This window comes from Heptranchias perlo, chromosome 41, assembly GCF_035084215.1.
Source record: "Heptranchias perlo isolate sHepPer1 chromosome 41, sHepPer1.hap1, whole genome shotgun sequence".
NCBI classification, from domain to species: domain Eukaryota; kingdom Metazoa; phylum Chordata; class Chondrichthyes; order Hexanchiformes; family Hexanchidae; genus Heptranchias; species Heptranchias perlo.
In genome coordinates, this window is record NC_090365.1 from 5109345 (window position 1) to 5134746 (window position 25402).

The window sequence follows — 25402 nt, forward strand, 5'->3', positions numbered from 1 at the left end:
TGTTTTTTTCTCTATATTTGGCTGCACATCACCCCCTATTGTAGCTCCACTCTGTTGGATAGACTGAGACTTTTTTCCCTGGAGAGTAGGAGGTTAAGGGGTGATCTTATAGAAGTCTATAAAATAATGAGGGGCATAGATAAGGTAGATAGTCAAAATCTTCTCCCAAAGGTAGGGGAGTCTATAACGAGGGGGCATAGATTTAAGGTGAGAGGGGAGAGATACAAAAGGGTCCAGAGGGGCAATTTTTTCACTCAAAGGGTGGTGAGTGTCTGGAACGAGCTGCCAGAGGCAGTAGTAGAGGCGGGTACAATTTTGTCTTTTAAAAAGCATTTGGACAGTTACATGGGTAAGATGGGTATAGAGGGATATGGGCCAAGTGCAGGCAACTGGGACTAGCTTAGTGGTATAAACTGGGCGACATGGACATGTTGGACCGAAGGGCCTGTTTCCATGTTGTAAACTTCTATGATTCTATGAACTGTAGCCCAGGGAGAGTCAGTGTTTGTGGAACCCGTACTCCAGTGGGAGTCAGTGTCTGCGGAATCCGTACCCCAGTGAGAGTCAGTATCTGTGGAACTGTAGTCCAGGGAGAGTTGATGGACACTGGCAAATGCAAACGCACAGATTTACCTTTTATTGAGAAGACTATTCTGGTCCACAACTGAGACCTTTAACTGATTGGAAACGAAACCAATTGAGACATGCGCTATACTGTATCCTACCACCAGGTGTCACAAGGCGGCAATCTTTTAACAGAAGCTCTGCTTTAGTGTCAGAGACAGACTGGCTCTGGTTACAATAGAAGATTGGAATCTAACTCAAGGCCCCTAATTTGATTTCAGATGTGTGCTGAGTTAGTTGATTGCATCTGGGGAAGTGGCATTGGGGGTGGAGAGGGGTCTACAAATGGCTTCAGTGACCTCTAGGCTGGGAAGGAGATAAACCGGCCAGTGCTCCCCTTGAACGATAGATGCACATGATTTTCGCATCAGATGAGTCCCCCGTCTCCACCTGGATTCTCAGGTGCAGGAGGTGAATGGAACAGCATCACTTCCCCAGCAGACTCTCCGACAAGCCAGTTACAAAGAAGCGCAGTTGAAAGGGTGAAAGCAGGTTACATGTAGGTTGCGCAGGGGATAGTAAATATTCTCATGCTGAACCAGCCTGAATGGGCCTGTACCTTGTCTTTAAAGCTCTCCCAGTGACACCACTGCTGCTGAAACCCCGTAAAGAAAGCTTTACATTCATATAGTGCCTTTCACATCCTCAGGAGATCCCAAATTGCTTTAGTACTTTACAAGTGCAGTCACTGCTTTTTTTGTAGGCAAATGCATCAGCCAATTTACGCATAGCAAGATCTCACGCATAGCACTGAGATAATGACCAGATAATCTGTTTTTTGGTGATGTTGGTTGAGAGATAAATATTGGCCCCAGGGCACCGGGGTGAACTCCCCCTGCTCTTCCTCGAAGTAGCGCCACAGGATCTTTTACATCCACCTGAGAGGGCAGACGGACGGACGGGGCCTCGGTTTAACATCTCATCCGAAAGAGGGCACCTCCGACACTGCAGCACTCCGACGGTGGGTACCACTGAGCCAAGCTGACAATTAATAGATGCATTAATGGGGGGAGCGACAAGTGGTTCAAGTTTTGATCTGATTCATGATTAGCCCAGAGAGGAAAACCAGGAGGGTCACATTTGGTGAATTTTTGATCCTCTTGGTATCTTCCCCTCCCCCCCCCCACCCCCGGTTGCGGTGGTATCTTCCCTTCCCTCCCCCCTGGTTGCGGTGGTATCTTCCCCTCCCTCCTCCCCCCCCCCCCCCCATTCCCGGTTGCGGTGGTATCTTCCCCTCCCTCCTCCCCCCCCCCCCCCATTCCCGGTTGCGGTGGTATCTTCCTGTCGCCCTGGTGATTTGGTTGCCCGGATGCGGCGCGTGCGGTTGGAGAATTCTCGGATGTGGCGGTGAAACCGTGAGGTGAAGACCGGCGGCGGCAGGTAGGAGAGAGCGAGGCCCCGGGCCGGGCCGGGCCGAGCCTCCCGGACTGGAATGCGGTCCGGGGTAGCGTCGAGTCGAGCCGGGCCCGGAGCGAATCACAAATCAAGTTTTTGGGGCTTAACCCTTTGAATACGAGGGAAGCACCAGGCCGGGATAAACTGTTGGTAAAGTTATGAACCGAGTGCAACAATTGAAGAAGGTGCTGGATCATGAAACCGGTGCCGAGCCCAGAAAAGCTGGAGATCTTCCTGGGCTGGTGCAACCGGCCCACAAGAGGGGACAGAACCAGCCTTAAACAAAAGGATGAGGTTTGTGTGGGAGGAGGGAATGGGGAGGAGGGAATGGGGAGGAGGGAATGGGGAGGAGGGAATGAGGAGGAGGGAATGAGGAGGGGGGGAGGAGGGAATGAGGAGGGGGGGAGGAGGGAATGGGGAGGAGGGAATGGGGAGGAGGGGAAGTGGGATGGAGGGAATGGGAAGTGGGGCAGAGGGAGCAAGGACTGGGAAATGGTGGAGGAGGGGTTCGGGAGATGGGGCCGGGGGAATTATAACAAGCAGCAAAAGGAGGTCAAGAAAATAATGAGCTGACAGAGTGGGTATGAAAAAAGAAACTTGGAAATGGTGTGGGTAATAGCAAAGGCTTTTTTCGGTAGATTGAGAGTGGTAACAGGAGGGTACAAATAATTAGAGGATGAGAACTTGGTAGAACTGCTAAATGAACATTTTCCTTGGTTCTCGGGATGGAGCAGAAGGTACAATGTCAGAGGGGCTGGTAAGGAAGGTTCAATAGCAGAGATACAGGGAAGAAGAGAGAAGTAAAGCTTGCAGGGATTAGTATAAATACAAAAATTGTAATGGATAAACAAAGGAGATTGGGTTGGAGGGGTTGGGGAGGAGAGGCTAGGAATGGAGCAGAGAGGATGGAGATCCGTGGATTTCCAGGTCCTGGAAAAGGGAAAATCACAGGAGAGAGTGGGACTAATTGGATAGCGCTTTCAAAGAGCCGGCATAGGCATGATGGGCCAAATGGCCTCCTGTGCAGTCTGATTCTATGAAGAGATTGAGCTATGGTATGGGACTGTCAGATAGCTGACTGAAGCAATTTGCACACCTTCAGGACAGAACAAAACTGAGAGTCATGGTGTTGGGGTTCTGTGGGGTAACTGGTTGTTTCCAAGCTGACAGAAGGGACCGGTATGCAATTGCTGGCATGTCTGTATTTAATCTTTGAGGCCTGCAAGTATATGTAATTGACAGCCTGGTAATCCATGTGGAACTACAAATGAACCTATCCATTGATTTATGAAGTATCCATAAGTTGATTAGCAGAGTTCAACAGGGAGGGGGGGCAGTCAAAAGTTTTCACTGCCTGGAGTAAATTCTTGAATTAAGTTAACATTTTGATGCCTTCATCTGGAGCTGTGGGAATTTATACACCTAGAGAAAGGCAGAACCAAACCTGTTTCAATCTGTCGTAACTAAAATGTTATATAAAATGTGCATTGTATGCATTTTAACCAGGATAGATCTCGTGCCATCATGTCCAGATGAGGAGCTGGGAGAAATCGTGACTAGGGAAGGAGAGGTGAAAATTGTGAATGGACGTGGGAAGAGAGTGTGCAAAACAATGCAGTTTAACAAAGTGTGAGGTAGTGTGTTTTGAATGAGTGTACATTCTAAATGGAGAAGTATTACGGAGGTAGATGAGGAAAGGGACTTCAGCACGTCCCAAAGTGTTTAACAGCCAATTGAGTACTTTTGAAGTGTAGTCACTGTTTGTAATGTAGCAAACACAGCAGCCAATTTGTGCACAGCAAGGTCCCACAAATAGCAATGTGATAATTACCAGATCATCTGTTTTTAGTGATGTTGGTTGAGGGATAAATATTGGCCAGGACACCGGGGAGAACTCCCCTGCTCTTCAAATAGTGCCATGGGTTTTTTCTACGCCCACCTGAGAGGGCAGACGGGGCCTCGTTTTAACTTCTCATCCAAAAGACAACATCTGCAACAGTGCAGCAGTCCCTCAGTACTGCCATAGGAGTGTCAGCCTCGATTATCCTTCTCGACCTGTCTGTAGCCTTTGACACGGTTGACCACACCATCCTCCTCCAACGCCTCACCTTTGTCGTCCAGTTGGGTGGGACTGCGCTCGCCTGGTTCTATTCTTATCTATCCAGTCGTAGCCAGAGAATCGCCTGCAATGGCTTCTCTTTCCGCTCCCACACCGTTACTTCTGGAGTCCTCCAAGAATCTATCCTTGGCCCCCTCCTATTTCTCATCTACATACTGCCCCCTTGGCGACATCATCTGAAAACACGACATCAGATTCCACATGTACGCTGACGACACCCAGCTCTACCTCACCACCACCTCCCTCGACCCCTCCACCGTGTCTCATTTGTCACACTGCTTGTCTGACATCCATTACTGGATGAGCAACAATTTCCTCCAACTGAATATTGGGAAGACTGAAGCCATTGTCTTTGGTCCCTGCCACAAACTCTGTCCCTGGTCACTGACTCCATCCCTCTCTCTGGCCACTGTCTGAGGCTGAACCAGACCATTCGCAACCTCGGTGTCCTATTTGGCTCTGAGGTGAGCTTCTGAACTCATATCCACTCCATCACCAAGACCGCTTACTTCCACCACCGTAACAGCACCTGTCTCCGCCCTGCCTCAGCTCATCTGCTGAAACCCTCATCGATGCGCTTGTGACCTCTAGACTGGACTATTCCAATGCTCTCCTGGCTGGCCCGTATCCAAACTCGCACCAAGTCCCGTTCTCCCATCGCCCAGGTGCTACATTGGCTCCCGGTCCGGGAATGCCTCGATTTTAAAATTCTCACCCTTGTTTTCAAATCTCTCCATGGCCTCGCCCCCTCCCTATCTCTGTGACCTCCTCCTGCCCTACAACCCTCCGAGATCTTTGCGCTTCTCCAATTCTTGCCTCTTGCACGTCTCTGATTGGCTCCGCTATTGGCGGCCGTGCCTTCTGCTGCCTAGGCTCCAAGCTCTGGAATTCCCTCCCTAAATCTCTCCCGCCTCTCTCTCCTCCTTTAAAACACTCCTTAAAACCTACCTCTTTGTCCAAGCTTTTGGTCACCTGCCCTAATAGCTCCTTATGTAGGTCGGTATCAAGTTTTGTTTGATAATCACTCCTGTGAAGCGCCTTGGGACGTTTTACTACATTAAAGGCGCTATATAAATGCAAGTTGTTGTTATTTGCACAACTTCCGAGAGTGGGGTTTGAATCCATGACCCTCTGACTTGGAGGTAACAGTGCTACCACTGAGCCAGGTCTGACGTATAAGTCAATAAAAGCCCAGTCCAAGCTTTGTCAATGGTTAGATAATATTCCCTCAAGGTGAGGAGGTTCAGGGGATGATCGAATAATAATAATGGGAATTGACAGGGTAGATAAGGGAATCAGAACAAGGGGACAGCATCTTAAAATGTGAACTAAACTGGCTAACTTTGAATCCATAAAACATTCTTCACACAAAAGATTAACTGTGGAAGGCAGTCAATGCAGTATCAATGGAGGTGTTTAAAAAGGAAATAGGAAGGTGGGAAGTCAGGGTATTAAGGGATATGACGAAAGGGCGGGGAATTGTGATTTAAAAAGATAGAGAGCTGCTGTGATTAGAAAAAATGACGGCACAGGCTGACTGGCCCACTCCTGTTCCTATATTCTCGAAGAAGGAGGAGTTGGGGTACAAAAGAGGATAGGGAAAGAATAAAAGGGAGAGCTGAGAGACGTAGAGCGAGGGAGCTGAGCTGCAGAGGCAGAAAGGACCGGGTGGGAGAGGGAGGCAGTGAGGTGGGGGGTGGAGCTGGGGAAGTAAGGGGACAGAAAAGGAGTTGGAAAGAGAACAAAGTGGTGAGAATGGGGCAGAAAACAGAGGCAGTAAAAGAGGAAGGAATGGAGTGGGAGGCAGAGAGAGAAAAGGGGTCTTGAAGGGTCCACACCCGAAACATCAACTGCCCCCCTCTGCTCTCTCCACTGCCCGTGACATACTGGTTGATTACTGTGTTTTCTGTTTTTCTTTGAAGACTTTCTATGCCCTTTTCCCTTCTATCTCTGACCTTCCCTCCCTTTATCTCGTCAGTTTCTTGTTATCTTGACCAAGAGTTAGGTGCGGTTGAAAGTGTCCCAAGTTTTTTTTTTAAACTCTGAGAGCTGCATAGGTGCAATACCACAGATCCCCGGGGACCGAAAACAGAGCTTTAATTCCCATGGTTTAATTTGTGTCTTGTCTCGAACTGCAGGCCCTAATGATCAGGGTGTTCTGAACTAGGATTTAAGCACCAGTGGGCCAGAGGAGCTGAAGTACCCCTTTCCAAGCCTGCAGGCAATTCAAATAAGACAAACCAGTGAGTGAGAAATGTAAGTGCAAATAGGACGAGTGCGTGGGCTGATTTTCCAGGGCTCGGGGGCTGCTTGTGGGCCATGAGTGGTAATTTGGAGATCCCTAGACTAGGCTAATGAAACAGGCGGAAAGATATACAGTAGGAATTATAATGGAGAAGTGCAGGAGATTTAAATATTTTCATGTTTAAAATAGTGGCCAAGTTTGCCATTTTGGAAGTGTCCGAGAGAGGCCCAGCCTGAACACAACAAACATTGGGAGATTTATGGACAACTGGGACGTGACCTTAATGACCAGGGGCGGGGAGGTGCGGCTGTGGTTTTACTGTGTGGAGCGAAAGGGCTCGAGTTAGTGCAGCTGTGCTTCGAGGTGGGGCATCTTGGAATGTTTCAGAGTGGCCGGGTTTAAGTGGTGGGTGGATAACAGTCCCTGGTCTGGGTTTCTGTTTGCATTAAAAGTTGATGGGAACTGCAGTTAGGCACATTTGTTCATCTCATGGGGAGGGGAAGTGCCAAATGAAATGTTGCTGAATGGGGCACAAGCAAAGTTTTTTTTTGTTGTTTAACTTTCTTTCATCTGTGTTTTTGCAGTTGTCTTAAGATAGGAAATCACAACAGCATTGCGCCATGTTTGAAACCGCTGCGCTTGTGTTCTGCTATAGCCCCACTGCCGTTACAAGGTGCAGCCCTACAGTGTGTGCCCTTTTCGAGGGAAAGGGCAAGAGAATAGGACCATATTAATCCCCGATTACAGGACGTTTCCTAAATGTAGAATGTTTTCCCAATTAATTCCAAAAGTTCTAAATTTCTAATGTGGATGAGAGGCAGCCTTTTCTTCCTTCAGTTCTGATTTCCATAAAATAAAAGATGGGAAATTCGCACTGACCGAGGATATCTGACTGCTAATGAGCAAACTTGGTTTGCTCTTTTTTTGTTATGGAAAGTTGCTGGGCGAGGTTTTATAGACTCTCTATTCGATAGCCATTTAGCAGGCTGGCTGATTTCATCCCTTACTCCTCTCCTTTGGTGGCCCAGGAGCATTGAGGCTAATTGCAGCCCCTGAGATTGGTATATTCATCACAGAGTGGGAATTGTACCCTGGGCCGCCTTGTTCTGTATGGTCACGTGGATACTATACCGACTGAGCCTTCAGGGAACTTGTGATATAGAGGCAGTTGACTGGATTAAGGTAACAGAACATCCCATGTCATGTAGTATTTCCCGGCTGTGAGGGCAGGCAAGTGACTGGTTTCCAGACCTCTGGCTGCTAAAACAGCAGTGCCAAGTGGGACCAGCCTTTTCTCCCCTCCCTTCTTGTGGGAAACTGCCTACCCTTGGTGGCACAGCCAAGATTGGGGAGTTACTCCGGCCCCTTCTGCATCCCCCTCTCCCTTTGCTCCACCATTGGCGGCCATGCCTTCAGCTGCCTAGGCCCTAAGCTCTGGAATTCCCTCCCTAAACCTCTCCACCTCTCTCCTCCTTAAAAGCTACCTCTCTGACCAAGATTTTGGTCACCTGTCCCAGCGTCTCCTTATGTGGCTTGGTATCACTTTTTGTGTGATAATGCTCCTGTGAAGGGCCTTGGGACATTTTACTATGTTAAAGGTGCTATATAAATGTAAGTTGTTGTTGCTTGGACCAACACGAAGAAGCTTTTGTGATATTAAAATACAACTCATGGCAAACTTGTTCTCTCTCCGATGGCTGCAATTTTTCCCACCTCTCCCGACCTGCTATCGGAACACTGACCTTCCACGTTGACTTGCTGAACACACTGAGCCACTTCCCTGTAACTGTGTGCTTGAGCTGTGCGGCAAAATAGCACAGGACCGTCCCGACTCCAGGCATTGCCTGACCTTCCTGCTGTGTGAAAGTGTCACGATGCCTACACGTGGGGTAGAATTCAGCGGAGTATAAATGTGGGAATGGCACAAGGTGGTCACTGGCCCAAGACCAGAACAAACAAAAAAATGAACTGGAAAGAAGGAATTTGCATTTTTCCAGCTCCTTTCACGTCCCCCAGATGCCCCAAACCGCTTCACAGCCAGTTAATTAGTTTTTGAAGTGTAGTCACTTGTTTTGTAGGCAAACATGCATCCAGTTCATGCACAGTAAGGTCCCACAGGCAGCGAATGAGATGACTGAACAGTTAATCTGTTTTTGGTGGCTGAGGGGTGACTGCTGGCCAAGACAGCAGGAGACCTCCCCGCCCATCAAATAGTGCCACAAAATCTTTTACGTCCACCTGCACAGGCAGACGGGGCCTCGGTTTGGTTTAATGTCTCATCTGAAAGAAAGCATTTCTGATAGAGTATGCAGCACCCCCTCAGCGTTGCACTGAAGTGTCGGCCTAGATTGTATGTTCAAATCCTGGAGTGAAGCTTGAACGCGCGACTTTCTGACTCTGGTAAGAGTGCTACTTTCACTGAGCCTGCCAACACTAAAATATAAAGGTGCCAATGTCTTGCCAAGATAGCACTGCGCTGCCAGGGATTTATAATTCGAGATCAAAGTGACATTTGATGCAGTGCTCTTTTTCCAAGAGTGAACACCTGGATTGATAAATGGCTGCAGTTTATTTTTCTTTGGAATCCACAGCAAGCAAAGCCAGGATTGTAAATGGAGGTAATGGCGTTTTAATTATAGGGAGGCTGGTTTTTTGGGACAGTAGGCCGTTAAAGGCCTGAATTTAATCTCCCTTTTGTTTACATTCACCACATTGCCAGACAGCCCTAGATAACATGCCCAGCACATGTGCTGTCCCCGTGACAGGCAGAAACAGCAGGGGCTGGGATCAGACTACAAAATAATCCATCTCTTTGGAATCCATTTACTTTGGAGCTGGTTTTAAATTGCACAAAAATGAAAGGCTATTTCAGTCTAACACTGAATTCAGTTAAGCTTATGGTGGCTATTCATTTAAAAGCACCTGTAGATATAAAAAGATTTACTTTCTCCCCTCTGTGAGGAGAGGGTTCCAGCAGCGCTCTGATTGTTTGTCGAGTGGCCGTTCTTAATGAGCCTAGAAAGTGTCAGTGGCCCATTCGACTGTGCAGGACGTGGATTCTAACCCAGTCCAGCCTTTACCCGAGATCTATGTATACGCTTTCTAGCTGGGTTTGCTAGAACCCTGGCTGACGCTCTTTTCTTTTCTCCCCCCTCCCCACTGCGCTAACCCCAGGTGCTGGTGCCAAAAGTATCTGCAGTGCACAGACTCTGCTCTGAGCTTTGTGCCCTTCTAGTCTCTATGACTCAGTAATACACTGTATGTGGCTCTGCCATTAACGGGGCTCACCTTTGGGTTTATAATATCCTGCAGTTATCCCACAGTAACAGTGCTTTAATCTGACCCACCTGGAGTCATAGAATTTTACAGCACAGAAGGAGGCCATTTGGCCCATCGTGCCAGGCTGGACTCTGGAAAAAGTTATTCTCCTGCTCTTTCCCCACACCTTTTTTTAAAAAAAAAGTTCAAATATTTATCCACTCCCCTTTCAAAAGCTACTGTGGATTCTGTTTCCTCCATTGTTTCTGGTAAGGTATTGTATGTCCTAACAACACTCAGCATAAAATAAAGTCAAATTGCTCCGAACCGCTCTGAATCAGCTTGCCATAATATTCGGCATGTCTTTGACTTTCATTTGACAGCTCTGGCATTCTGGCTTTGAAGGAGGCTGAAAGTTATCTGCCATTTTGCTGGGTAATCTGGTCACTGTTAAATGAAAATCAGTTTACATAGAATTTACAGCACAGAAACAGGCCATTCGGCCCTACTGGTCCGTGCTGGTGTTTATGCTCCACTCGAGCCTCCTCCCACCGTACTTCAGCTCACCCTATCTAATCCCAGCTTGCACAGACAGTCGTGTTTTGCAGAAGCGCAGAACAGAAATCTCTTGGTGTCACGCAGCAGTCCCTAATCCTGACAGTTTTTAATCTGGAGATCAGGGCAGTGTGCACAAGATGTCCCCGTGCCAGTAAATCGCTTCCAAAATCAGTCCTGACTTGAAAAATAACATTATCTTCTCATTTCCTTTACGTTACTGGGAAATAATGACATCAACTTTAGCGTTGTATTTAATCACCTGGAAAGCTCAGCCGACTGTGGGAACAGGACCGGGATCACAGGATGTTGTCAGACTCGGGGCCCAAGGCTCCAGCTCCTGCAATGCTTCACTGCCCCAGATACACACGTACAGCACAGTTTAACTCTCTGTGAATCAGTAGCTGCCACTGAAGTAACCGAGGCGGATAGTTCAATATCTGTGAGAATACCCTATAGAGCTGCCTCCAGGTCCCTGCCCTCTGCCTGTCTGTTCCAGCTTGCCTGAAGCTGGTGCTGAGATTCAGTGCTGTTGCTCTCCTTCCAGTGAGTGAGGGAATACTGATGGGAAATGGGAGGATCCCAGTGTCCAAGGTGCAAGTTGCAAGGTTCTGTTTAAAATCTACCCAAGAGCTAACTGATGGAGCTCTCACTCACATTGTAGAGGCTCGAATAGCGCTAGGTGCCAGCTGTGGCTCAGTGGGTAGCACTCTCACCTCTGAGTCAGAAGGTTGTGGGTTCAAGTCCCACTCCAGAGACTTGAGAGCACAAAACCTAGGCTGACATTGTAGTGCAGTACTGAGGGAATGCACTGTTTCAAAGAAGAGCAGGGGAGTTCTGGCCAATATTCATTCATCAGCCAACATCACTGAAACAGATTATCTGGTCGTTATCATCTTGCTGTTTGTGGGATCTTGCTGTGCACAAATTGGCTGCCGTGTTTCCTACATCACAACAGTGTCTACACTTTAAAAGTACTTAATTGGCTAAAAAGTGCTTTGGGACATCCTGAGGTTGTGAACAGTACTATATAAATGCAAGTCTGTCTTTCTTTTTACATCCCAGTGGAATTCCTTCACTGTCAATCACTGGAGGGTGAGAGGGAGTACACCTGAATCCTGGCAACTGAGACGGGCATCAGCGCATGTAGCCTATCTTATACTGGTGATCGTTCAGTTTGGATTCTGTGAGCCTGCTCCTGGCATTTAAAACTCCCTCATCACATTGGCAGGATTGTAAACCTATGTTTTTTAAAATTTATCGTGGCATTACGAGTCTGCAGCTGGAGTAAGAAAACCGGATTTAGCAGTTTAAACACTGAGCCTGTACTCCTTTTGGTACTCAATACATCCCAGGGCCAATTGTGGAGCAGACCAGGAGGTAGAAGAGAGAGGAAGTGGGTTTGACCAAGCCTGGTTATCGCAGAAGGTGGGGAACAGACCAAGAAAAGAGGAGACAAAGCGTAAATGAGGGACAGGCAGCCAATTTTTTGTAGGTGAGGTTTGAATATTTGCATGGTGGGGGGACACGGGTCTTTTATGCAATAATTTGCAGCCCATTCGGTGGTTGTGGCCCATGTCTCTGGCCTTTTGCTCCAAAGGTTGGATGCCCCGTCTCTACAGCATCAGAACAGTGAGGTTGGGCTGTCAGCCTTGTACAAAATCGGCTCCATGTGATATGACTCACCAGCACTGAAGCTTGACCTCTGACCGAGCCAGGAACCTAAGAGCTACTCCAGCTGCACGTCAGCATTCTGTGTCAATCCAGAATACTCTACGGGATACAACAGCAAAGATCCTGCCAGCAGGGCTGTCTCCTGGACAGTGTCACTAATTTGGGCTTCGGCTCACGAATAAATCATCGGTTGCTAATCCAGGGTTGTTGCAGCATATGTTAGGCTGCAGGAAATCTCTGGGCACTTGTGTGTTGGGCACCTCTGTAGTTCGGAGCTCTGGATAGCAGTGCACCAGCCCCCTCCAGCTCTTTTTTTTGCAGTGCTCGAACCCTGTCCTGTATCCTGATGGAAGAATCGTTGGCCCCACGAGAAAAGCCATTGTCTGTGATTTCCCCCACTGGGATAAGGGAGTTGGATTCAGCAGCGTAAGCACCTGCTCACGGTACGCTGGTCTCCCCGGAATCCGAACTAAACAAGCGCCCGTGTAAAAGCAGCTTTTTGCCTGCCGGGGGAGTGATGTTTTATCCCACCCGTATCTCATTTTGAGAAGTGGTCATTGTGCTAATCTAATGAGCGAAGTCGAGGCTATTTTGAGAAGTGCTTTCAAGTGAAATCTGGAGCGTTGCAGCTTCAATCAATAGTTGTCTGGTAGCTGTAGCTCGTGTGTGGGTGTTTGGCTTGTCCTGATACCACTCCCTCCCTCTGACCTTAAGACCATCGGTTATATTTAATTATTTTTGCTGCAGCTTCCCCCATTACATGCTTTTTTTCCCCTGCAGTTGCAAAGATCAAACAGCTGAATGTTAGGATGGAAATGGTCAGTACAAAGCTTTATTCATAAGCACATGCTACGCTCTTCTCTTCCCCCACCCCCCAACTCACACCCACGTGTTGGTCACCTCATGCTTGGCTTGATTTCTAACTGCAAACTTCAGCGATCCCAGCATATCTGTCCAGTGATGAATGCCTCATAAATGTGCTCTGCTCTACACAGTTGCACAAAGCACTGAGTGAGCCGATACTTAATATTTTACTAATTAATATTGTGCTAAGTGCTGTTTTATTTAACCCTTTCACTGGCAAGGTCCTTCCACCCACCTGCTCACAGTTTTCTTTCCTGCAGGCGACTTCTCTCGCCGGAGAACAAATGTAACCTCTCCACTACCAGCCGCCTCCATAAACCCCTCTACCCTGTCGCCTCCACCCTCACCTCCAACAAGTGCAAGGAGCCCATGGACTTCATCACTAAGATTCAGAGACCGTCTGTTCAGCTGCTTCCACCCTGCTCTCATGAGACCAGGCCTATAACACAGAAAAGGAGCCTCCCCCCCCACTGTAGTTAATCTCAACTGGGGCTGTGCTATGAGTGCTGCAGTTAGTCTCTGCCCCCTGGGTTAGGGAGTGGAAAATCAGCCTGGGTGCCTACTCCTGATCGCTATCCAGCAACTTGGTGCGAGTTAGATATTGAGCTGATTCTTTGTGTCAAGGCTCATACATGGGTGAGGTAACAGGGCCGTTGCACTGTAATGTCGATAGTAGCCATGATGTGGAGATGCCGGTGATGGACTGGGGTTGACAAATGTAAGGAATCTTACAACACCAGGTTATAGTCCAACAGTTTTATTTGAAAATCACAAGCTTTCGGAAACTTTCTCCTTCGTCAGGTGAAATGGAGAAAGCCTCCGAAAGCTTGTGATTTTCAAATAAAACTGTTGGACTATAACCTGGTGTTGTAAGATTCCTTACACTGTAATGTAGCAGAGAGGTGAGAAAAAGGATTAAACTGTTACTATTTTTTTTCTCGCAAGTGTCCATTAAAGATAGATAATTGCACATCAGGTGTTGTTAAATCTCCAGTAGGTGTTAATGATCCTCATCAGCATTTAACAATCTTGGCAACACCAGGACCAGGGCTGGATCGTGCTTGCATTTGAATGGCTTGGTGATGGCATCTCATCAGTTTCTGATTAGTAGGTGCTGCCTTCAGTGCATAATGACAGTGAACCTGACCACTGGGATTGCTGATTCCAAGCTTTTTGTCTGAGAGTTGCTTAAGTATTTATCGTGGAGCCTTGCAGGCCACTTGTAAAGTTTTAAGCATCAGCCTTGCTTAGTTGGTGGCGCTCGCCTCCGAGTCATAAGCGTGTCACCAACTATGCCAGGCTGACATTTAGACCATGGGATCTTTTGCTTGAACCCACTGCAGAAACGTGATCGCTTAATCTGGGCTGATGATGAGGGAGTGCTGCATCGCTGGTGGTCCGATGAAATGTACAGGAGGATGCAAAAGATCCCCTGGTACTTTTTCCAAAGAGGAGCAGGGAGTTCTCTTGGTGTCCTGGCCAACAGTCATCGCTCAACCAACATTATAAAAAATCAGATTTGGTCATTCATCTTGTGCAATTTATTCGATCTTGTGTGCGGAAGTTGGCTGCCGCATGTGCCTATAAGAACAGGTATTACGCTACGGAAGTGATTCGTTAGCTGTGAAGTGCTTTGGATGTTCTGATGTTGTTAAGGGAGCTATATCTGAGTACTTTTTAAATGGTGAAAAGCTAGAAACAGTGGTGATCCAAAAAGATTTAGGAATCCATGTACACAGATCACTAAAATGTAGTAGTCAGGTACAACAAATAATCAAAAAGGCTAATGGAATGTTAGCCTTTATAACAAGAGAGCTGGATTATAAAGGGGAGGAAGTTTTACTACAGCTGTACAAACCCCTGGTTAGATCACATCTGGAGTGCCGTGTGTAGTTCAGGGCACCACACTTTAGATATATTGGCCTTGGAAGGAGTGTAGTGCAGATTCACTAGAATGTTACCAGGACTCCAAGAGTTAAATTATGAGGAGAGAATACATAAACTTGTATACATAGGCTTGTATTCCCTGGAATATAAATGTATACGGGGGATTTTGGAAGGAATTGTTAGAGTAGATGGAGAGAAACTTTTTCTGCTGGTGGGGGAGTCTAGAACAAGGGGACATAACTTTAAAATCAGAGCCAGGTCATTCAGGGGAGAAGTTAGGAAACACTACCTCATGCAAAGTGTGACACACTCTCCCTTAAAGAGCAGTAGATGATAGCTCAATTAATAATTTTAAATCAAAGATCGATAGATTTTTGCTAGACAAGGATAAGGAGCCAAGGCGGGTAAATGGAGTTAGGATACAGATCAGCCATGATCTCATTGAATGGTGGAACAGGCTTGGGGACTGAACGGCCTATCCCTGTTCCTATATAAATGGTAGGATCAGTGTTCCCATTAATTTTCATACATCTCAAGCTTGTGTCTTGGTGTTCCATGTAGGATTTATATGTCAATGAGGCAACAACATTAACAAGTCACAGATGTGATGGGGCAAATATCTTCCTTCTGCTCTGTAAACTTCCATGGTTATTAGCTCAGCGGGCAAGTGCACTCCTTGGGTGGTCATGAGCCACTTAGAGCAGGAAGATCCCAGGTTTGACTCCCAGGTCTTTGCTGAGTTAGTTGATCAAAATTGAGGTGCAACAGTTGGCTTCAGCTCCCCTGGGGTAAGGTGGGCAGAATCACCCAGGATTCCTTCTCTCACCTCCCCCCCCCCCCCCCCCCCCTCAATTGCTAGCCAGTAAACCCTGTTGGAAGTGTAAGTGTGGATAGGATTGGATGCAGTTGACTAGCCCGTTACACATTGCCCAGGTTCTTGTGTAAGGAAATGGGTAATACGCCAAAGGAGTGATGAACCCCATTGAGCCATTTCTCAGCCTGAGTCACTGCCTTCAGAAAGGGGGAGAAAATGTGAGGAGGTGAAAGGGCAAGAAAAGCTGAGGCTCCAGTGAAAGTGGGCTTCTGAGAATTGTACCACAAAGGAAGTTTTTTCTCTTCACCACCTAATGAAAACAAAACCATGGTAAGGGTGAAAATAACCAATTTACCTACAGGTCCAGACAGGAGTCTGGCATGAGTCAGACTTATTGTTGTTCATCTGTAGTGCTTTAGGTTCTCATTAATGAATGTGTCACACCTAATGTAATCACATTTCCAGTTTTAGACTTTACAAAGCAACTGTTTGGTCCATTGTGATTATTCAGCCTGTCTTGACATGCGTTGACTTTGGTTGGTAAAAGTGAATTGGGATAGTGAGTGTTATTTTTATGATTATATGTGTGCACTTGTCTTTTGTATAGTGGTGTCCAAAGCATCGTAATGTAATCCTTCAATTTAATTAGTGGATTTCCTGTTGCGTTGCCCACGGGAAGGCAGTGAATTTCCTTCCGAGTATATTGATGATGGTGTTGCTATGGGGATCCACGGCTCCTGGGGCTCACGAACCTCTATGCAGTTGCAGAAGTGTGCAGTTCCATGCATGACTGCGTCACAGAACAGTGCCGCCTAATAGAGTTTATGCTATGTGTAGCAAACTTCATATATTGTCGTTAGATTTGCAGTAAAACGTGTTACTGTGTTTGGGTTTTCTCCTAACGCTTTTAACTTGTTGAACTTTGAACAGTTTTCAGAAGCTGATCTGCTTCTCCAATGTACTGAATCTTGCAACCTTATGTATGACGTGCCACATGACTAATGACCTTTTTTACTTGGGTATGGTACACCGGAGATTCCATGGGCTGCCTACCACATTTTTCTGTCCATTTCAAACGGTGATAAATACCACACTACCAGACTAAAGTTCAGGCTAAACTAATCTTTGAATTTATTTGAGAGTCAGATGACAGAAATGAATCGAGAGAAGCTAGTAGTACAGTACTTGATTTCCTCAGTGCTTAAGTTACTTCAAAACAAAGTCCCAAATATTCAATTCCTTAACATAACTTTGAACATTACTTCTGACGAATCATTATATGGCAAAGACTTAACACCTTTCAGATGTGAAACAGAGAATTTAAGTGCATGGTGGGGAAACCGCAGGACTTTCAAAAGAGGGTTTCCATTGCCCCACCATTGGCGGCCGTGCCTTCAGCTGCCTAGGCCCTAAGCCCTGGAATTCCCTCCCTAAACCTCTCTGCCTCGCTACCTCTCTCTCTTCCTATCAGATCCTCCTTAAAACCTACCCCTTTGACCAAACTTTCAGTCACCTGACCTAATTTCTCTATTATATGGCTCGGTGTCAAATTTTGTCTAATGCTCCAGGGGTGCCTTAGGTCCTTTCTAAAGGTGCTATATACATACAAGTCGTTGTTGTTTCAGCATCCAAGATCAAAGAGTTCCACCTCAACTGTAAAGCAAAGTTTTTTTTTATCACTAAGCAGGTTATGTATGAATAGCAGTCTCTTGGCTGTCTAATGAGTCATTTACTCTCAACACCTGACTGCCAGAGAAACCATTCTTAAATATGTATTATGAGTCTGCAAGTTTTGAATACATTTCAAAAACATGATAGACAAACCAACATTTTGGTACCACCAACATCTTTTGGCCACTATCTCCAGTCAGCTGCAGGGTTGGGAGGTACAGTTGAAGTAAGGTTGTTTATTTGGGTACTTTATATATCTTTGTATTTTTAACAAAAAAGTGTTCACTTTTTAAAAAAAAATCCAGCATTAACCTTAGAAAGGGTGCAGAAAAGATTTACTAGAATGATTCCAGGGATGAGGGACTTTAGTTACGTGGATAGACTGGAGAAGCTGGGGTTGTTCTCCTTGGAACAGAGAAGGTTGAGAGGAGATTTGATAGAGGTATACAAAATCATGTTAGGTCTACAAAGAATAGAGAGAGAGAAACTGTTCCCATTAGCAGAAGGGTCAAGAACCAGAGGACATTGATTTTTAACGTGATTGGCAAAAGAACCAAAGGTGATATGAGGAAAAACTTTTTTACGCAGCGAGTGGTTAGGATCTGCAGTGCATTGCCAGGGTGGGTGGTGGAGGCAGATTCGTGGCTTTTAAAAGGGAACTGGATAAGTACATGAAAGGAAAAAATTTGCAGGGCTACGGGGATAGGGCGGGGGAGTGGAGCTAGCTGGATTGCTCCATAGAGCTGGCATGGACTCGATAGGCCAAATGGCATCCTTCGTGCTGTAACCTTTCTCTGATTCTATGAACATTGCCAGAAATCTGAATTAAAAGAACAATATAAAAATGACTTATGAATTGTGTTGAGGAACTGGGTTGAGATTGCCTCAACCTCATTTCTTGTAGGACCTTTACAGTCAGCAGAAAAATAAAACCTTTATTGTACCATACTGGCCTGGTTTCAATCCCATCCCTTAGAAGAGAAAGGGCAGTGTGGTAACACATTGCGCTTCCCAGATTTTGGATTGCAATATTTCAAATAACTACAAGGAAAAAGAAGTAACGTCCTCCAGCCCTACAACCCTCTGAGATTTCTGCGCTCCTCCAATTCTGGCCTCTTGCACTTTCCCAATTTTTATCGCTGCACCATTGGCGGCCGTGCCTTCAGCTGCCTAGGCCCGAAGCTCTGGAATTCCCCCCCCTAAACCTCTCTGCCTCTCTACACCTCTCTCCTTTAAGATGCTCCTTAAAACCTACCTCTTTGACCAAACTTTTGTTCACTAGTCCTAATGTCTCCTTATGTGGTTCGGTGTCAATTTTTGTCTGATTACACTCCAGTGAAGCGCCTTGGGATGTTTTACTACGTCAAAGGTGCTATACAAAAGCAAGTTGTTATTAGTCAGTCTGAAAGTCGCTGGTCTGTTTTACAGACAGAAGTAGGCCACTTTTTTACACTTGTGGTCAAGATTTCATCAATGCACTTAGGTCTTTTCCTTTGTGAGAACACAAAATGGTGGAATGTGTTAGACACTGTGCAGTATTCCCTTTATAATCTTTACAACATGTGGTGTTGAAACTGCCACATAAAATGGCCTAATGTTCAGATAGTTGAGCACTGAAATATAATCTACTGCAGGTGTTCCTCCGAGAAATGAGTTTTTCAACAGATGGTTTAACTTGAGAAGGTTTCATGGGAGCAGAAGGCATTTGTTTTCATGGTTTTTTAAGAATACGCACCCCCCCCCCCCCCCCCCCCCCCAACCCCCTCTTCTCAGCCCCATGTTGCTCTCCTGGGGACATGTAACGAGAGGCTGCTCATACTACTTTCAGGCTTCTGCCAGCATGTGCGAGAGCAGTCAGCGGTTACTCTCTCATTGTCCGAGGGCAAGCGGCTGGATCACGATCAGTGTGTGTGCATCTCTGAAGCAGCGACTGAGGGGAACCACGTTGGATTTATGGAGTGCTGCAGTGGAATGTGGAATTTAAGAATAGAAAGACTCAAAAATCTTCCAATATTAAAGTTCAGAACTGCTTCTCCTCTCTTTTTTTCTCTTCCCCAAGTAGATGGGGAGAGACCAGCAACCAGTGCAAGTAGGAATATTTCGAAGGGTAGGTATAGGGTTCGATTTAAGCCTGCTGCACAGCTGCTGAACCAGGAAGAAACTAATTCCCTGCTGATCAGTGGCAGGGAAAAAGAATCAGCCCATACTGCAGAAATCATAAAACTGTCTGTTGAAATCAATGTTGTACTGCAATCTGAAAATTACAATTCATGGACTCCTGGGAATTTTAACAAAAGGTGCTCACAGCTCTCATCCCCACTCCTGACCACCAAAGTTTTCACGCATACAAAAGGCATTTTTTAAAAAGTGTTATGGATTGAAACACACTGAATTGTAGAATGTACAGCGCAGATACAGGCCACTTGGCCCAACTGATCTATGCCTGTGCTCCACGCGAGCCTCCTCCCTCCTTACTTCATCTCACCCTATCAGCATATCCTTCTATTCCTTTCTCCCTCATGTGTTTATCCAGCTTCTCCTTAAATGCATCTATGCTATTCGCCTCAGCTACTCCATGTGGGAGCAAGTTCCACATTCTAACCACTCTCTGGGTAAAGAAGTTTCTCCTGAATTCCCTATTGGATTTATTATCGCTATGTTTGTGTTATAAAAAGTATATGTTCCAAAAAAAACAGCCTCAGGGAAACAGGCTGACCCCCCCCCACCCCACCCTTCCCCGATGGTCCATCTAGCAAATTTGTCTAGAACAATTGCTACACAGCACTGGAATGTTTCCAGTTCTTTGCCTACTTAGCTGATCTCTGTGCTGGAGAATGGAATGTTTCTGATTTTGGACACCCAGTGTCAGTCTCCTGTCTGCCTAGGTTGGGTATGCATGGTTAGATCACAAGATAGATACAGATGAAAAAGGCCAATCAGCCCATCCATTCAGAAAGAACCAAGTGTCTTTTCACCATCCCTCCTCTGTCTCAGCATCCTACTATTTCTTATGTGACTCCAGGGCTTTTGTTTCCACTACTGGTTAGCAGTAAAAGTGCTACAATTGGCTTTGGCGCACTGAGCTCGGTTGGGGGGGGAATGAGGAATGAACCACCCATTCCTGTTTCCTATCCTACGAATGCTGCTAGGTATTGTACTTGGGCGGTTGATAGGTGAGAACAGGATGCCCTGAAAATCACTGTCTAGTCTCACGTATGTAGAATGACCATTTGCACGAGGTACTGAGGGTGGCCGTGTGAATGTGCTCCAGCAAGGGTCGGCACCTTGAGAAAGGGGAGAAGAAGGGCAAAGATTCTGGTCAGAGCTCAAGAGCCTTGACTTAATGTAATCTCACTTATTTTTAAAAAGGGATAAGTTAATTTAATTTGCAGTTTGTGGGACAAATTGGCTGCCACATTTGCCTACAAAACAACAGTGACTGCACTTCAAGAGTAATTCTGCTTTAAGATGTCCTGAGGATGTGGATAAGCTGCTATATAAGTTCATTAAGATCACCTTTTAGTTGCCTCCTTTCAAGGTTGAGAAGCTCAAGATTCTCCCAGACCAGAAGGTCTCCAAGTTTGATATCCCGTCCATGCTGAGTGAGCTGACCTTGTGTGCAATGGCAATAAAGATGTTAGAATTTGGCTTCTCACTGCCCATTGGCTACAGAGGGAATACCAGCAGGGTTCTTTTTCCTGGTCAATAATCAATGACCGTGATGGGAAGGGTGTAAGTGTCGATGTTGGGTCAAGTCTGCGATGCCCTCTGCAGTTGAATAGCCTGCTGACGTCCACTTTCCAGGCTCACTTGAACGATGGCCATCTGAGTGAAGTATTGAAAAGCTGCTGGACCCCTGCCCCAACATGAGACAGTACCTTCAGTAGGAGGAAGAAGAAGTGAAATAACATTCATCCTTCCCTGCAAGGGCTTTGGTCCTGACTCCACTCCCCAGCACACCGACGTCCGCTCACTGAGTCTCTTGAGAGATGGGCTGGAAGAAGGTGGGGACAGACAGATTAAGGTATCTGATTCTTTTATATTTAACAGGGGGAGGATCTGTTTCAACGTACAGATGTTTTGCTTTAACTTATTCTGAAGAAATGGGGGTTGGGGAGGGCGGCACGTTATTTGTAGCGGTATTCCTAAAAACTAAGCGCTAAGGCAATTGCTAACCTGGTCTCCTCGTCATCTTCCCCCCCCCCCCTCCCCCACCCCTAAAATCCTTGGGATCCTGGTTGAGTTATAGGTAACGAGAGCGTAATTGCCAACTCTTAAGAGCTTATGTGTCACCACCCTGAGGCCACAGCTGTGTGGGCTCTGGCAACATTTACATCCCAGAAATAAACACTTCCATGTTGTCCCTTTCTATATAAAAAAAAAAGCCGAGAGGGAGATGGGTGTAACTATTTTACTGCTCGTACATTTACTTTCAGTCTTGGGTGTCGTCCTGCTTAGAAATTTGGAAGTCAAAGCCAGAATAAGCATTCTGAAAATTTCTAGTTTGCAAGATGCAAGGCTTGTGGGGAAATGTTTTTTTTAAAAAATGCATAGTTTTGAGGGATGCCTGGTGGGTCAGTGGAGTTTATTTGCTTAGAACAAACTCTATTTTGTTTTAGTGAAAATTTTCTGTTCATGGTGAAATATTAGCAACGTACTGAGTATGATTATAATTTACTTTGTTTTAGGCTTGTGTTAAATTTATGACGTCCCTCAAAAATTACCAGGGAAGTCCATTCTGAGAAGAGTTCCATTTTAACACTTTACGCATAACTACACTCTGAGTTCCAGCCTCAAACTGGCACTACAACAACTTCAAAAACAATTTGCACTCCCTTTGCCAGTGGCCATGTGCGGGAAGATGTCTCAAGCTCTTTAAAAGGACAAGAAACTGATGAGTGCCGAACAGGCTTGGGAAGGGAGAAAGAAAATAAAGAACTTGCATTTATATAGTGCCTTTTACATCCTCAGGACGCACTTAAGTGCTTCACAGCCAATGAAGTACACTTAAAGTTTTGAGCGCAAACACGGCAGTCAATTTGCACACAGCAAGATCCCATAATCCGCAAATGAGATGAGTGACCTGTTAATCTGTTTTGGTGGTGTTGGTTGAGTGAATGTTGGCCAGGAGACTGGGAAAAAACACACTGCTCCTCTTCAAATAAAAGTAACACAGGATCGTCTACATCCACCTGAATAAGTAGATAGGGCCTCGATTTTAAGTCTCGTCTGTTAAGACTATGGACCAAAGGTGATTTTGAAGAGAGGGTTTGATGAGGTTTTTGGAAAACGTAAGGATTCCATCGAGCTGCCCGTCAATGTAGTCCATACTGCAGACTCTACGTGACTAGCAAGCCTTTCCAAAAACAGTACATGTGCATTAATTCAGTTCTTTATGATAAAATAAAAAGAATCCACTGAACTCGAGTATTGTAGAAACTCTAACTGAAAAAGTAATCCTTTCCCAAGTTCTAAGATCATTTCCACTTACTAAAATGGTGTCTCAGTTCAATACTGGGGCCTGGTGATTTACACAAGATATTTGAGGCAGTAGTGGTTGCTATTTCTCTGATTGGAGACTGAACAGTTTGTACAAAACCAGTGTGCATACTGTATACAGACGCTCACGACAGCTCTACAGCTCTCCTACCTCCCTGCAGAACTAAAGTGCCTGATCAGGAAGTTCTCTGGTTTGATCGCTGTGCTGAGTTGGCTGATTTCAACCAGATCTTTAGTGGAGACACTTGGAAATGGCCTCTGGCCCTGCACTATGTAGGAGGAAAGTAATTAGCCAGGGCTCCAAATGTGTATCCACTGACCTGGGCTAGAAAATGCTTGTGTGTGGACATTAGTTGAAAACAGGATTGGGCTCAGCTGTGATAACCTTTTTTTAATCTCTCTTTCAGCCCTCCCACTGGTGAAATTGTCCTATGGCAGGAGCGACTGGTATCAATCAGCACTCCTAATCCCTGTTCAGTTGGAAAATTCGTGTCATTTGAAGGCTAGGATAGAGTTGAGCTAGGCTGTGATGCTTCTGTAGTCAAATAGCCCACAGACACTTCCAGTCTAGATTCATACCTGTGAACTGATTACTTTGGAGGGGTGCCAGAGGGTGTTCAGCACCAATGGAACAGTACACAAATGTGTATCATTGGCTTTGGGCAAGGAAGGAGAAATATTTAAATGCAAAGAAAAATGGTGCAGATAGCAGTTCCTCTGCTCTTCAAAACATTTGTGAGACTGTAGCTATCCTAGATTAACGTTCATGAATTTTCCACCTCAGTCAGTGAACTGAAGTTCTGTATTTTTTTCCTGTTCTTGCACATCGCCTATTTTCATTGCTCCACCAATGCCTTCAGTCACCCAGGCCCTAAGCTCTGGAATTCCCTCCCTAAACCTCTCCACTTCTCTCTCTCCTTTAAGTCGCTCCTTAAAACCTACCTCTTTGACCAAGCTTTTGGTCTCCTGTCCTAATAGCTCCTTATGTGGCTCGGTGTCAAATTTTGATTGATCGCTCCTGTGAAACGCCTTGGGACGTTTTACTATGTTAAAGGCGTTATAAAAATACAAGTTATTAACTAGCTTTGTAATTAGAATGCTGTATAGTGGTGATATGATACCTGGGATCATGTTTGCTGCTATAAATGTTTGTGAATTAAGTTTGAACTAATCCAAAAACATATAGCATAAATTTGCAGTGTAACAGATAGCAGCATGAGCGAATTACACTAGCAGTATGTAGCCTGTTAGAGGCCAGATCAATCCCTTGGGGGATAACTTGGGCAGCGGTAGCATAGAGGATCAGGAAATGATGTGTAGCTCACATCTAGACATTTTGGCTCGGGAATCTAGAGTGCAAGTAGACATTAGTAAACCATGTGCTATGAAGATGGTATACACCCTAGCATTCTCCAGGACATGGGCGAGACTGTGGTTAATACGTGTAGGCTGCATTTCTACTGCCATTTTTCCATCAATGCAACGTGGTTTTGGGTCCATATAACTCGGCTGACTACAGAGTGTGCACTAAAGTCATGAAGTGCAAAACCCCCTTCAGAAGGGAGTCTCGCACCCGTTCCCAAAGAGTGCAATATAAATCCAGCCTTTTGGAGTTTCATAACATGAGGAATGAAGAACAGCATTTGCTACCCTGATACTCAAAAACAGAATGAGCTATGAACCTAGAAATTATAAACCAATTAGCCTGAATTCTGTGGTGGGGAAAAATATTTGAGAGCATTTTGAGGGATGCAGTCATTACTTGCCCAAAGAGCCCAGAGGCCACAAGGAGTCGTCACCATAGATCAGGAAGCCTTGTGATATGCCTCACTAATCTGCAATCCTTTGAGGAGATTTTCAGAAGACATTTGATAAAGTTATATCCGTGAGACTTTTAAAGAAGGTTAAGGCTCATGGAATTAATGGCAAATTAGCTAACTGGATCGAAAATCATCCTGCTAGTAGGAAACAGATGGATTAATAAATTGAAAAGGTTGGTCTATGGACCAGTGACTGATGAAGTTTGCAGATAGGTCTGTTCTGATAATTATGAAGAGCAGGAATTAACTTTGGGAGGGGTGCATCCTAAACTGTAAAATTTGCTGTTGAGACAGATAGGAGAAGACGTGACATAGGCAGGCGATTTGGACCAGTTAAGCTCCCATATGCATTGGCATAATCTATGACAAACTGATTGTAGGGATACTGGAGATGTGCCCATGCACATGGCTGGTTTGGAAAGAGGGGAAATGAGGTGTCATTGGAGGGTGGTCTGAAATGGAGGCAATTAGTTGGGGCAGAGCCAGGAACTTCCCTCTGCTTCCAAGCTCATTGTACCTGAGCTGGGAGAGTTTGCTGGCAATGTGTCTGCAGAATGAGAAAATATTCCATTCCCCAGCACTAAAGTCCCTCACCTTAATACACACAAAAAGAAAATTTAGAAATAAATCATTTCAACTTCAGTACAGCCCTGGAACTAGTGGGTACACTGGTAAGATGATAGTGCTGTGACTTCATCGATCACTAGCCTGAGTTAGAGGGCAAGATATAGGGCCAAAGAGACTAGCATGAAATCTGAGCCAGCGTGACCTAGGTAAATTTTCAACATAAATCTTCCTGTGTTGATGTGCTCCTTTTAAAATGGATGTCTAAAACTTATTTAGCAGAGTGAATTTCTCTTCATTGTCAGTGCTTGTAAATGTAGGAGACAAACAATGTGCAATTAATTAGCCTGTGTTCATTTGGAATTCAGGTTCAGTGAATGCTGCTTTGATTTTAGTGCTGCAGTTGGCTGTGT

The 25402-nt window shown here is 45.7% G+C and overlaps 1 protein-coding gene across 2 annotated transcripts in view; it reads left to right on the top strand.

The window, feature by feature from the left end:
* Positions 1–1921: 1921 nt before the first annotated feature.
* pak4 (p21 protein (Cdc42/Rac)-activated kinase 4) overlaps positions 1922–25402 on the top strand; it is a 112629-nt gene continuing 89148 nt past the window's right edge. Inside the window, exon 1 of one of the 2 annotated variants that reach the window (XM_067974976.1) lies at positions 1922–2004. The gene's annotated coding sequence lies outside the window, so the exon portion shown is untranslated. The remainder of the gene's footprint in view (positions 2005–25402) is intronic. The other variant, XM_067974978.1, reaches the window with a different exon arrangement.